Source organism: Archocentrus centrarchus, chromosome 16 (assembly GCF_007364275.1).
Source record: "Archocentrus centrarchus isolate MPI-CPG fArcCen1 chromosome 16, fArcCen1, whole genome shotgun sequence".
Classification (NCBI taxonomy): Eukaryota; Metazoa; Chordata; class Actinopteri; order Cichliformes; family Cichlidae; genus Archocentrus; species Archocentrus centrarchus.
Genome location: NC_044361.1, coordinates 13,209,561 through 13,222,792, shown reverse-complemented (window position 1 = coordinate 13,222,792; position 13,232 = coordinate 13,209,561). Strand labels below are relative to the sequence as shown.

Here is a 13,232-nt window from a genome sequence, read left to right as displayed (position 1 = left end):
CTTTTGAGAAATTCTGAACACTTCTGTGTTTCAAGGTCATTTGAACCGCAAACTTATCTCCAGCCGTGCCTTCATCGGGTTGCGCACATTTCCTCTTGTTTGTTCTTCTTGGATGGTGTGCAGCTCCATTTGTTCAGCTGAAAGTTAAAGGTTTTTTTTTTTTTTTTGTTATTTATTTATTCAGCATTCATGTGGGTACCACTAAGCATATGGGAACATCTGTAAAATAGAGCTTTCTAGTCCAAGAAAACAACCTTGATTTTGTCATGTCCATCAAGGGTTTTCTTAACCCTGGCTTTGAGACCTGCATTTTTGTATAAAACCTGTGGCACAAACTGGAAGTATGTGAAAGACAAGTGAGCAAAGAGGTAAAAAAAAAAAAAAAGAAAAGAAAAAAGATGCATTATTGAGTTTTATGGAAAGTGAATTCATTTTGTCTGATCTTGACCCATACTAAGAATCACAGGTCATCTTACTCTTCTTGCTGCATTATTTCAGCCTATTCATCTTTGGAATCCATATCTGTGAGTCCTTCCAACCAATCCCTGGATGGGAGCATATAGATGGATGACAAATTATAGGAAAAACCAACGTAAAGACCAACTTAAAGGCTCCTAGTGCCACCAGAAAGACTTCAGTTTGACTTGACATTGATTCTCCTCAGTATAGGGATAGAAAACCAGTTATAAAAAAGATATTGTTATTCGGTATTTTGACAATGATGGAGAATGTTTTGGGCCAACGTCTTCTATAGGCATTCAGCTGGCTTGATAGCCAATAACTGCAAAGCCCATAGCACTGAGTGGCCCTTGTATTCCATAAATGGGTTAATGTCATCCTGGGAGAGGTCATCCTCATCAGGATAAAAATGATTTATCACAGACTAAAGGTGCTCACTCAGAACAACTTTCTATTGATTCGCGGTGACCGATCCCCCTAACAAACAGTTCTTGTAGCAAATATGTAAAAAAATCCAACCCAAAACAAATTAACTTCATGATAAGATAAGAAATTCTGACCCCGCATTGATTTAACGTGACTGTCACGTTGCTTTCTCTTTGCAATTTCAGATTTTTCCTTTAATTTCTTCACCAGTCTGTGTGTTCTACATCCACTGCATCCTCTTCCTGACTCACCTTTCTGTACTTATGCATGCCATGTTGATGTGCACACAAACATCTGCGGACACACACAAATTTGTACCAAACAGCAGATGAACATTTGAAGTCATTGTGCTGAATTAAACCACCTGGTTTCCTCTGTAGCACCTGCCCTTGCTCTTTTTATTTCACAGAGGTCTGATGTTCCAGACCCTTTGAGTGCTTTTTTGTCAGTGGATCGAGTCTTCTTATTCAGTGCTGATGGAGGGCACCCAGCCACAAAGAGGCAGTGCTCAAAGATTGCTGCTGTAGCCATCCCTGCCAATCACTCAGGCCATAGTGACAGATGAAATCTTGTTCCTCCTCTATTGGTTCCTTTGTATCCCAGTGTTCTCCCTTTGTCCTTGAAGGCCACCAAATCCAATTGGCAGAGTGCTTGTCCTTCAGAGGAGCAGAGAAGACAGCCTTTATCCTGTTATCCCTCTGACCTTACATAAAGGCAGTAGAGTTGGAGGAGAGCACCATGGGAGAAAGGCCAGTCAGGGACATTACTGGAAAAATGGCTGCTTTCTGGCAACACTGTGGTTTATTGCCTATTGAAATAGAATGGATCTGGATTGTGTCCTTGAAAAGTTTGTAGTTTTGAATTTCTGAAATGGACTTATTCTTGGTATGATTTCCATTTGTCAAATTTAAGGACAAACTTATGTCTTTGAGCCCCTTTACTGCCACCTCCTAACCTCTCTATTCAACCTTTTACCTTCAACTACTTTTAAACGCACCTCCCTCAATATGCTCTGTACCCTCTCACCTTTAACCAAAGCATGCCTTTATGTCTCTTCTTACCCTTTCACCCCAGAATCCCCCCTCACCTCTGTTTGTCCTTATGCACGGCTGACCTTTGATGGAGAAGACTTTTTCACAGTTTAATTTTATATCCTTGTCTCTTTTCAAGTGACCCACTGAGCCATATGAGAACACAGCATTTATGCCAAGTAAAGGACATTTCTCTCTATGTGTCCATGCCAGTGCTTCAGCAGGCGTCATACAGTGTGGGTTTTGGATTTCAGAGTTGTGTGCGAAGGTCAGATCTTGTCTGGAATGTGCGTCGTCTTTCAGTCATCTGGAGGAAACACATCCTCCTCTTTCAGTCAAGTTAAGCGGCATATTTTCAAGATGTCATCGTTACACTTTTATTCATATTCAGCTCACACCACACCGCAGATGTGAACCAAAGAATGACAGCAAAAGAATGAGATTTAAAAATGCATCTGATGGTTTCTCACCCCAGAAAAAATCATTTATTGCAAAGTTTTCTGAACCCCCCCCCTAAAACTATGAATCCCACTTTCCTATCATAAATCTATTACAGTTTGTTGAAACGTTGCAGTTTGATAGTGACACATAAATACAGCCTTGTAGAAGTTCAACAACTTTACCTGGCCAAAGCAGTCAAACTATAGGGGATTTGAAAAGGCACTGAAAGTACACCTGTGATCTCTCCCTCCTTCAAAAGAGGGGAAAAGGAGGTGGTAGCAGAAGGAACAATTCTTCATCTAAGTAGACAGAACGAGACCAAAAGAAAGAGACAGGGGAAGAAAAGATTAAGAAGGTAGATGTTGAATTAACCTGCTTGTGATTGCTCTCTGTCAGAGTGGCACCAGGGCCAGCAGCGAGAGGCAAATCGTCTGTGATGGCCCTTCCCGCTGTTCTCTCTTTGAAAGACACAGATCAAACGCACCCTAGTCACGGGCCCTTGTAGCCCCTCGTGCCGGATTGATTGACACCCGAACGTCTCCGCTGCTGCTCTGTCTTTCCGTATCACTCTCTCTCTCCCCCTTCTTTATTCACCGTCGCACTTCGAATTAAAGCTCTTCTCGAGGATGAAAGCAGAGGTCCTTTGCAAACCGAGGAAGAGAGGGAATTAGACCCAGCAAGTGATGGAGGGGAATGATGATTAGAATTTAAGGGGAAGAAAGAAGGAAGGAAGAAAGGAGGTTAGATATGTGATGTGAAAATGTTGCTGATAGGACACTTTTTAATAAAATGGTAATGGCAGTTGTCTTCCTTGTGCGATATGCAGAGAGATATGCCAGAAAGACGTGGCGACACCTGTGTGATCCCAGCATAGATAGCACTGGAGCAGAACTAGAGCTACAGGTACTTCAGAGTGCTGCGACTTTGCTAAATTACCCCTTGACTAGAACTTTCTTTTAGTTAAAATGCTGCAAGTATGGCATGTCTGGCTCAGCTTTGGGAGATGGTATATCCTCTTCTTTTCTTTGCTATTTCCCTCCAGCGAGGTCAGCTGTGTTTGCCGGGCATTGGCTTTGTTAAATCAGCCTCATGTCTAGTCCAGTACCAAAAAACTGTGTTTTACACACACATACACACACAGGTGAGATGTCGCCATTAGCTTTGTCAGAGCATCTTCATCCCACTATTTTTAATTGTGAAATATTTCCCTAATTTTCGACCAAGGTTGTAATTGCACATCCTGGGGGCATAGAGATCAAATGCTTTGTAATTAGCTAACAGCAACTGAGGATCTGCTGCTTAGTGCCTAAAAAGATAAAATAAATAAATAAACTTCTTCAAGGCATTGTTGCTGCTTTATGCAGATTCTATTTTTCCTTAATAATGCATGATGGATGGCTACTGTAGAGGGCTAGAGGAGGCCTGGCCTTGTAAGTGATGATCTTAATACACAGTTATAACCACAGGCAAATTCATTTGTTTGCATATATTTTTCCTTATTAAACAAATCTGTAAACAAATCTGGGTTTCAATGGCTTTTACTTAAGCTATGCATCTGAGCGCCTCCTTCCTCGCTCTCACCTTCTGTTCCTCATGTAATGAAACATTACTCTCATGAGTTTTACTTGCCTATTGTGTTACAGCAGCGTGTTAGATTGTGGAGGACAGGTGTGTGTGTCATGCAAATGCGTCCTGGTATCCCAGCGCATATGACATTGTGTCGACGTTGTGAAAGAAGCCACAGACACCGGTGATAAAATCAACATCTGCTTCTAATAACAATGTGTTATATGTGACACTTTTCTATGTTGGAGAATATGTGGAAGAAAACACCGTCCGTCACAGGTTTTTGAAAAACAGCGATAGGACATCAAGTCGTCATCGTTCGGGATAAACTTGTGTCTTTGTGTCACCGTCCTTATGTTGCATTCATATGATAGACATTAATGAAAAAAGTGACTCTTTTCAGTATTATGGAGGAAAACAAAACAGGAAAGAGTAACTGTGCTGATGCTGTCACAAGACTGATTTAGTTATATTGAGTCAACACTTAGAAAGATTTAATTGAAGAAAAGAAAAGAGGAAATCAAGGTAGAAAAGTTTGAATTTTTGACTAATAATCTATAGAAGTACATCACAAATAATTTTTCTGCTGTCCATATGTGGCATTATGAATCAATATATGGTTTTGTACTCACAGTATGCTGGCTTTTACAACACTGCCAGTTAGTAAAATTATTAAATCTGCATGTATAAACTTAAAGATTGAAGAATCTTTATGTAGAAGCATCTTTAAGCTTCTGCGTCTTTAATGTGAATCTGTCTTGATGAGAAGAGAAGTGATCTCAGTGGGTACTTTCTGACTAAATAAAAAAAAATATAAATTAAAATCACGTCCCACTTTTGAACAGCAGATCAGTGTTTAATACAGTCTTCTTTACATTCACGCCCTCCTTACGCTGTCTTCTTTGAGATATTATAACTGAAAAGCAGCTGCTCACCGCCAGTGCCCCAGGAGACAAGCGGCAACTGATGTGGGGGTTAGCAAAGCACAACCATCAGTTGAATCTCAGAAAACCAATACAGGGCCGGTCTGGGCCGAGCAAGCAGCGATTCCTGCATAATGACCTGCTCCAATGAGCGTGAAAACTTCCCCAACCGGCTGCATTTATCACACATAAGCTGCAACAAACGGTCTTTTGTTTCATTCACTTCTTCGGTTCCCGTCCTCTTGGTGCCAATCTCAGAGCCTTCTCTCAGCCTTTTAGAGCTTTTACTGACAAGTTCCATCCACTGAGTTTAGAGACACAGAAGCAGTAGGTTTGTGGCCGCTTCACGTGTGACATGATTTCTGAATTTTGCTTTTGTTTTGGGCGTCACGGGCATAATTTTCACACTCGGGAAATCTTGACTAGAAGAGTATTGTCATCTACCTCCGTATGAGCCTCTGAATAAGTTCTGTCAGTGGAAGAAAGTTTAAAGCAGATTGATGACACATGATATAGTAGGCTCCCTGGTGTTGCAGTGCCACAGTTAGTTTAGGTGAATGCTTATGTTGCACTATTCTAAAATGTTGCAGATGGTTTATGTAGGACACTTGCACAGTGTGATAGCAGGACAAGAGAATGAAAATTGTAGGAATCTCTACAGGTTTTTAGTTTAAATTATTATTGGAGAGTATTATCATGCCACTAAGAGAATATTGGTCAAATTGGCAGCCGTAAACATTTGTGCAGGTAAAATTTTGTTCAGACACCCTAAATGGGGTGCGCCTGTGCACAGAATTCTTTTCATTTTAATCAGAAAATTAGTAGAAAAATACTTGCTGTCTGTTTGCAAAAAGACTTTGGATATGCTTTTATGTGAACACTTGATTTTGGCAGAAATACACACAGACACACAAAGACACCTTGTGTGAGTGACATGAGGTTGGGATGCTCTGAGGCAGGCCTGCTCCTCAAGTATGGGACAGTGAATATGGGACCAGACAGGCCGCCGGCTCCTATAAAACCTCATCCATAATTCAGTCCTCCTTCTCCTTCAATTCAGACACACTGTACACATCCAGCTGCAGATAACAGCTAACCTGCCTGAGACAAGGCACAATGACAAAAAGTAGTAGTTATTGATGAGAAAGATTAGTTTAAAAAAAAAAAAAGGAAATTTAAAAGAAAAAGGAAAGAAAAGCAGAAATTGTTAAGGAGAGCATGTTGAGAGATAAAGCCAGACTGCTGATTTTTACTTTCAGTCCTGCTTGCCCCATCTTGACCTTTACTGAATCAACACTGCTCCATAGTACCATAACATGTTTTCCCTGATCTACACCCTCATTGGCTGAAGTGCACTTCTGAGATCTCCACCGTGACCTTTGCCCTCTTTCCTGCGCCAAGGACCCTTGTCTTCCTCCTTCGCCTCTCTGTCCTCCTTGTGTCGTCTCTTTGGTGGCTCTCCAAACGTCTCAGCGTCTCTAATTACCAACAGGCTCAACTTTCCCAACTAAACAACCAATTATCAGCACTTTGCCCAGCCCAGTCCCATGTTTCCTGATACAGTGGCCTATTAGGGCCCCTTATTTCTACCCCAGCATAATTGAATCCCCTGGCTTCTCATCAGTGGGCTAATTTAAGCCAATGTGCAGAGTTGGTAATCAGAGGGGCTGCCTATTAGACTATCAGACCCCAATTAAGTGGCCTCTTATTTCCAGCATAACAAGCCACTATCTGTACTGCTGTTATTGCAGTTCCCTTTTTAGTGCTCGGTTTTGTTTGTGTAAATCTGCGGTCTGTTTAGAGAAGAAAAAAACAAAGAGGAAAACAGTGAAAGAAAGAGTTTCTGTGTTAAGATGATGCAGGTGGTGACTTCGTAGTAGAGCTGCTTATTAAGCCTAGTTTATGGTCACTGCTTTGGTTGTGTCATCTGTGATGTCACCAGAAGCCCATCACTGTTTATGCCGTCACTGGAGGTACTCCGGAGTGACTGCAGTCTTCACCTGAATCACAGATGTCTCCAGCGCTGATATAGGAGTAGAAGAAGTTGGTTTGGGTGACAGTCTCGAGAGCAAAGGTCCACCTGATTTCTTCTTCTTATGTTTTTATGGACAGCTTTGCTGACCAGCCTTGTCTACATGTTGTGACTCTGTTCTGTCACCAGGGGCAGTGTCACAAACAACCACTGTGGGGGCCGCTCTCATGCTGTTGGTGGTCCTTCAGTGAGCCGCAGAGGAGAGCAAATACCAAGAGCTAAAGTGCAACCGAGTGTTAAAAACAATGAAAAGCGTCCACTGCAGCCACCGTCGGTGCTTCTCACGCTGTTTTTGATCATCTTTGATGTTTGCTTTCACTTCTCCTGTTCGTGGTGAACTTCCCTTTCCTGTTCCAATCAACTTTTCAGCCAGTCAGCATTTGATCTATACAAAGTGTCATCCATGTTGAGCTATGTGCTGTTATTTTTTGGGGGGATTTTTTTGGTTCTTTTTTGAGCATTGAACTCAAACACGTTTGTATAGACCTTTATGTAAAGTTGTGATCACAGATATAACTGGCCAAGCAAGGGTTTTCTGTACCATGAAAACTCTTATGGAAGGATTGTAGTATTGCAGTAGACCTTGCCAGAGGGTGTAGCATCAAAAAACTTCACATAATTAAAAATCTAGAAGGACATTTAGAGTCTGCAGTCTTGCACCGAGGTCGATAGCTTGATGTTTTTAATGGAACTGATCTCGATCAGCTACAAACTCAGGTGGTTGTTTTTGTTGTAATCCTGTTGGATAAAAAAAGAAAAACAGAAAACATAAAAAATATTTTGCTGAGAATATTTATGGCAAACGTATTGAAACCAATTATGTATGCTGTGATGGCCACACACTGATCCAAAAACAGTGACAATGCTTTCTTCTCCTGTCATAAGACAGTGCCTTGCCAGTCTGTGGCACAGACCTTTTTTCACCACATCATTATGGATCAGTGAGCGCTCATACCACCAAAATCTTGTTAGAAAATTAATTGGCACTGAAGTCTTTAAACTTAAAAAAAAAAGAAAAGAAATTCAAACATCTATCTCCCACTGCCACTTGGGTCTGCCAAAATCTGATGCGGCTTAATGCAGCTTTAACTTGACAAATAGATCTGAAATGGAAAAAGTTCAGAGATGAATGCTTTCAACACCAGCACCTCTTTTTCTTCTCTCACAAGTATAGAATATCTCATTTTTTCCCCTTTTGTAGTTCTCCCTTTCTTTTTTTTTTCCCCTGTCCTGTCGTGGTGACTGGTGCAGTTGAGGGGAGCCAGAGTGTGAAAGAGGCCCACAGAGGGCTGATGAGGACTGTCTTACCAAAGCGTGTCTCAAGTCTAGGACTGTTTCTTTAGCATTTGTGTGGGTGCGTGTACATGTGTGTGGTAGCAAGAATTAGTTTGTGCGTGTGTCTCGAAGTGCAAGTGTGCACGTTTACTGTTGGTGTCGACTCCCCATAGCCTAATTAAAGGGCGAGAAAAGCCACTCACGGGGAGATTAAACCTAAAAGGCTAAATTAGTACTCAAAAGGGGTGTGGCAAATTCACACATATGCACCGGCCATGAAATCTCTTCTGACACATGTGAAAAAAAGGAAATGAAGATTATGGAAAGAGAGAAAACCCTTTGTGTATCCATAGCAGAGCTGTGTGTTATGAATTTGTTAAGATGAGGATCACTTTATTTGAGAGTTTGGGAATCGGCAGAATTCTTGATGTGCTCGAATTGGCTAATCAGACCTGTTTATTTTCTTTATTAATTTACTTACTCATTGTAAGTCGCTGTGGATAAAAGTGTCTGCCAAGTCAATGTAATAATATTTTATGACTGTAGAGCCAGAATGCGAAGCTCAATATCATATCTAAATATGAAACTTGAGCTTAACTTAATTTTGTTGTTATTTGGAGTCTAGCTTGAAGCCTAAACCTTGTCACAGACTTTGTGAAGTTTAAAGCATTACTCTTATCATGTTTGAAAAATTCAGCCCGATTACTACAGAGATCACTGTGAATTGTTTATTTCCAATAAAATAGAAAAGAAAACCACAATTTATGTAAGCCTGCTTAAACAGGCTGTCCTTAAAGAGGATAAGGCACATGAATTTAGTAGAATATTACGAACTTGAAAGAGCTCTATTTAAATTCAAGTTAAATGCACTTCATGCAACCTTTGCACTTCTGCGTAAAGTTACATTGTGTGTCACATTTCTGTGGCACAATGTAAAACCTGCACATCTCAGTATGTGGGCAAACAGTGCGGATAACTCAGTATAAATAAACTTACATTTGTGGTGTTGCTTTCCATAGTACGACTGGTACAGAGTTGTGATACAGAAGGTTGTTCCACAGCGTAGCATTTGTGTTTATTTAATTACTCATTAGTCTTCTTTGTTCTTAACAACTTCTTAGCTCCAAGCGTAGATCCACTCAGATTTACCGAGTTGTTTTGAAAATGTGTTATCCATGAGCCGCTCGTTTATGCCTTCTAATTCATTGCTGATGGTGTTCCAAATCTCACTGACATCCTTCCTAGAAAATAATAATGCACAGTCATCAGCATACAATAAGAGGTTGCATTTTACACAAGTTAGTGCATTCAACCATCCATTTTCTTCCGCTTATCTTTGGCTGGGTCGCGGAGAGGCCCAGACCTCCCTTTCCCCAGCCACCTCCAGCATGTCCTGGGTCTATCCCGTGACCTCCTGGTGGTAGGACATGCCTGGAAGACCTCACCCAGGAGGCATCCTAGCCAGATGTCCGAACTACCTACAGTGCAGAAAAGAGGGTCCCTTTTTTTTTAAAATCTTTTACATTCAGTGACTTTTGATACCTAAAACATATGGAGGAGTGTTTTGAACATGTTATGCTTCAAAACAGGCCTGCATACACACACACACACACGCACACCACATCATTGGTCACCCCATTTCATAAAAATCTCCCACAATCCAACAGTGTGCATTAACTCCCCGGGCTACACTGATATCTCTTTATAACTGTCTGCTCATTTTTTTTGACCCCCTTATTCCTCTGTCTCTGCATGACTCTCTTTCTGCTTGTGCCTTGTGGTTTGTGTGTGTTATGATGTTTTACCATTTTAGTGATGTGTCTTGTGTGTGTGTGTGTCTGTGTGTGTTGAATGAGTGATGTGACTCTGGGCCAGCAACTGAGCTCTTCCACGCTATCTGTCTCTCTATCTGTTTGCCAGTCTGTCTGTTGTCTCTTTTGTGTTGTCTCTACTCTGTTTGACTACTATCAGACAAGTGTGTTGTTTGAGAAAGTGTATACATTTTTTTTGTTAGTTTTTGTGTGTGTGTGTGTGTACATGTCATCTGTCAGTGTCTTTCTCTAGAATCAGACATCTAACAGAGAATTTCAGCTTGACTCACACAGACTCTCACACACCGTTTCACACAGAACTTCATCTCCAATCTTATAGTTCGCCCCAAGGACCAAGTGTGTATGTTTGTACATATAAGAGATTTTTATGTGTACATGTTTTTTTTGTGCATGCACATACACTCTTGCATGTCTTTCTGTTTGTGGGTGTAAGAAAATAGATCTTGGTTCTGTCACAGCTGGGCCTGCAGGCATAAGAGGCCTTAACGGATGTCTCTCTCAGTGAAACACACAAACGCACATTTTCTTTTACATGCACAAACACACACACACACACACACACACACACACACACACACACACACACACACACACACAAACACACACGAACAGGTCTCAGACCCCTCTCCCTCCTGGACTCGCAGTGAGGAATACAGATTCAGGCTCTTTTCTAGATAGTCATCAGCCTTGCCGTGGCTTCAAAAATGCTATCTTTACCGGGCTGCTGAATTGATAATACTCCCCCCTACGCATTTTATTACAAAAGCCCAGTTTGTAAAAAGGTAATCATTTACTGTTGCCACTATCTCCCCTGAGCCATACATCTTCTGTCTTCACAGGACAAAGTTCTTCTGCTGCTACTGCTGCTGTTTTTTTTGTTGTTGTTTTTTTTAAACTCTGCTAGTGGGTTTGTGTATGGCTACTTTTAGGTTTATCACCATCTGCTGCCTGAGTTTTACACATACAACAACCCACCTAGTAGAATTAGATCTTTTTGTTAAAGTAAGTATTTTGTGTGGGCACTCAGAGTGTGTGTGTGTGTGTGTGTGTGTGTGTGTGTGTGTGTGTGTGTGTGTGTGTGTGTGTGTGTGTGTGTGTGTGTGTGTGTGTGTGTGTGTGTGTGTGTGTGAGAGAGAAGGCAATAGGAAGGCTGAAAATGACAGTGAATGAAGGGCTAATCCCTTTGGGCACCCAGCGGAATCAAATACCAAGTACCAAAATCTCATCATTTCAATTATCATATTTATCATGTTTATTCATTTTCTCCTAGCCGGGCTTAATGCTGTCTCTCTTCCCCTCCCTGTTCTTTCTCTCACTGCTCCTCTCTCTGTACATTAATCTATTTTTTCCCTTCATTGCTCTTTCCACTGGCGACATGTGAGCCTGCCAGTCATGTTGACTGACAGCACTCAAGTGGCCTACGGAAAAGCAGCTCATTTTTTCTTTTCCGTTTTTTTCTTTTTTTGGTCAGACGTTGCGCTGGTGATGCCGAGGCCTTATCAGGAAACCCAATTTATTGCTGTTTCTCTGGGCAAAAGAGGTTGCCACTCACAGTGATTGACAGCTCTCAGATTTGCTTGCTGCAGTGTAGGGATTTCCTTTAAGTTGTTATGTTTCCCCTCCTCCCCCCCCGTGCTATCGGGGATTATTCTGTCATGCGTGGACGTGCGTACACACTTACCACACATACATGAAAACATAGCAAGTAGCCCAGCTTCCTCTTTTCCCACACCATTTTGTTTACATCTGACCTAGGCAGTAAGTTTGACTGACGGAGGGCAATCCACGGTCCACAGCAGGTCAAGTTCAGCCTTGTGAACGTCTTTGTTTGTGTAATTGTTTCATTCTTGATGGAACTACCAGCAGGTAACAATAAAACCTCTTGATTTTTCCAGAATTGGTATTTTCATAATATTGCAGTTTGTTGTCATTCCCAAAATGTGTTTTTTGTTTTATTTTTCCTTTCTCATCTTAACTTTGCTTTAGCGTTTCCATGGTCCTGCTTGCCACACAGCAGGTCAATTATGTGAGTGCACACATACATGTAGAAGCCCAGATGCAAAACGGTTTGCATCTGTCTGTCATCTTTTTTTTTTTTTTTACACATATCCAAGTAATGCCTGTGTATGTGTATGCGTCAGCTCCCATAATGTTTGCATTCATGTGTGTGTCAAGTATGACCTCCGAATCCTAAGGCTTATCGCGGTGGTGTTCCACATTATTGATAGCGAGCGGAGATATCGACAGGCCAAGCGCCGGCAGCTTCCAGCAGTGCCGGCAAGCGGGATGGGACTTTGATATGACATATTGTGCGTCTCAGCACAAGCCATAAATAATTCTGACACGTTTTTGTATGCATGGGAAAGTCCTTGATTCAGCCTCCCATAAAAATAAACTTCTATTATGGAAGGTATTTGTCAAGTGGGTGCGTGATGGATGGCCCGGCGTTTACCCCATGGCAGGACGATGGGTTATGGATGCCCGCCGCCTCTTGCCGGGGGAGGAGTCGCACCCAGCAACGCTGACACCAGAGTAATTACTGCCCTCCTCACCACAGCAACGGAGGGAGGGAGGTGGAGGGGAGGGGTTCTTGATACACACACCTGCACCTCTCTCCGAGCCTCCCTCCGCACTGTCCTGTAACGCCGTCGGCGTAAAATGGCCAGGGTCGTGAAAGCTGGAAGGGCTGTGATGATTGGACATAGACAGATGTTATAGACAGATACAGGGAGCGGATAATAGACAGCTTCCCCATGAGGATGTTACCATTTGAGAATTTTATATATCAGTATACTGCTGAATTAGTTCTTATCTCTTTGTTTGGTTACTGTAAGCAAGAGAGCCTGTGAAAGTGATCACGTCTGCGTCGCTGCTTCATAACACAATTATATTTCTTATAAATCACACGGCTTCTTCTTTGATCAAAGAGAATTTTATTTCTCTTTTTTTATTCTGTGCCTAAAGCAATTAGTTGATTAAATCATTACATTGTTAGAGGAAAGTAATAGACAACAGTTTAAATAAGATGAACTTTGTCAAACCATTTCTTGGGAAGTCGAGGCTTCTCCAAGAAACAAGATGTGGATAAAGGTTTGAAAAAAGGTTGTGGAGCTTGATCTGAAAAGTACCTAAGCAAAAAAAAAAGTAGTAAAGCAGGGTAAAGTGTTCTTCCTGCTCATGTACTCTCATGTTAGCACACTTATGAATATGTACTGCCATTTTTGTGTGCTAATGAGCACGTGTGTGT

At 41.6% G+C, this 13,232-nt stretch overlaps 1 protein-coding gene across 1 annotated transcript in view; it reads left to right on the top strand.

Moving 5' to 3' along the window:
- The window catches only part of znf407 (zinc finger protein 407), a 151,747-nt gene that overhangs the window by 108,499 nt on the left and 30,016 nt on the right, over window positions 1–13,232 (top strand). The window lies entirely within an intron of this gene.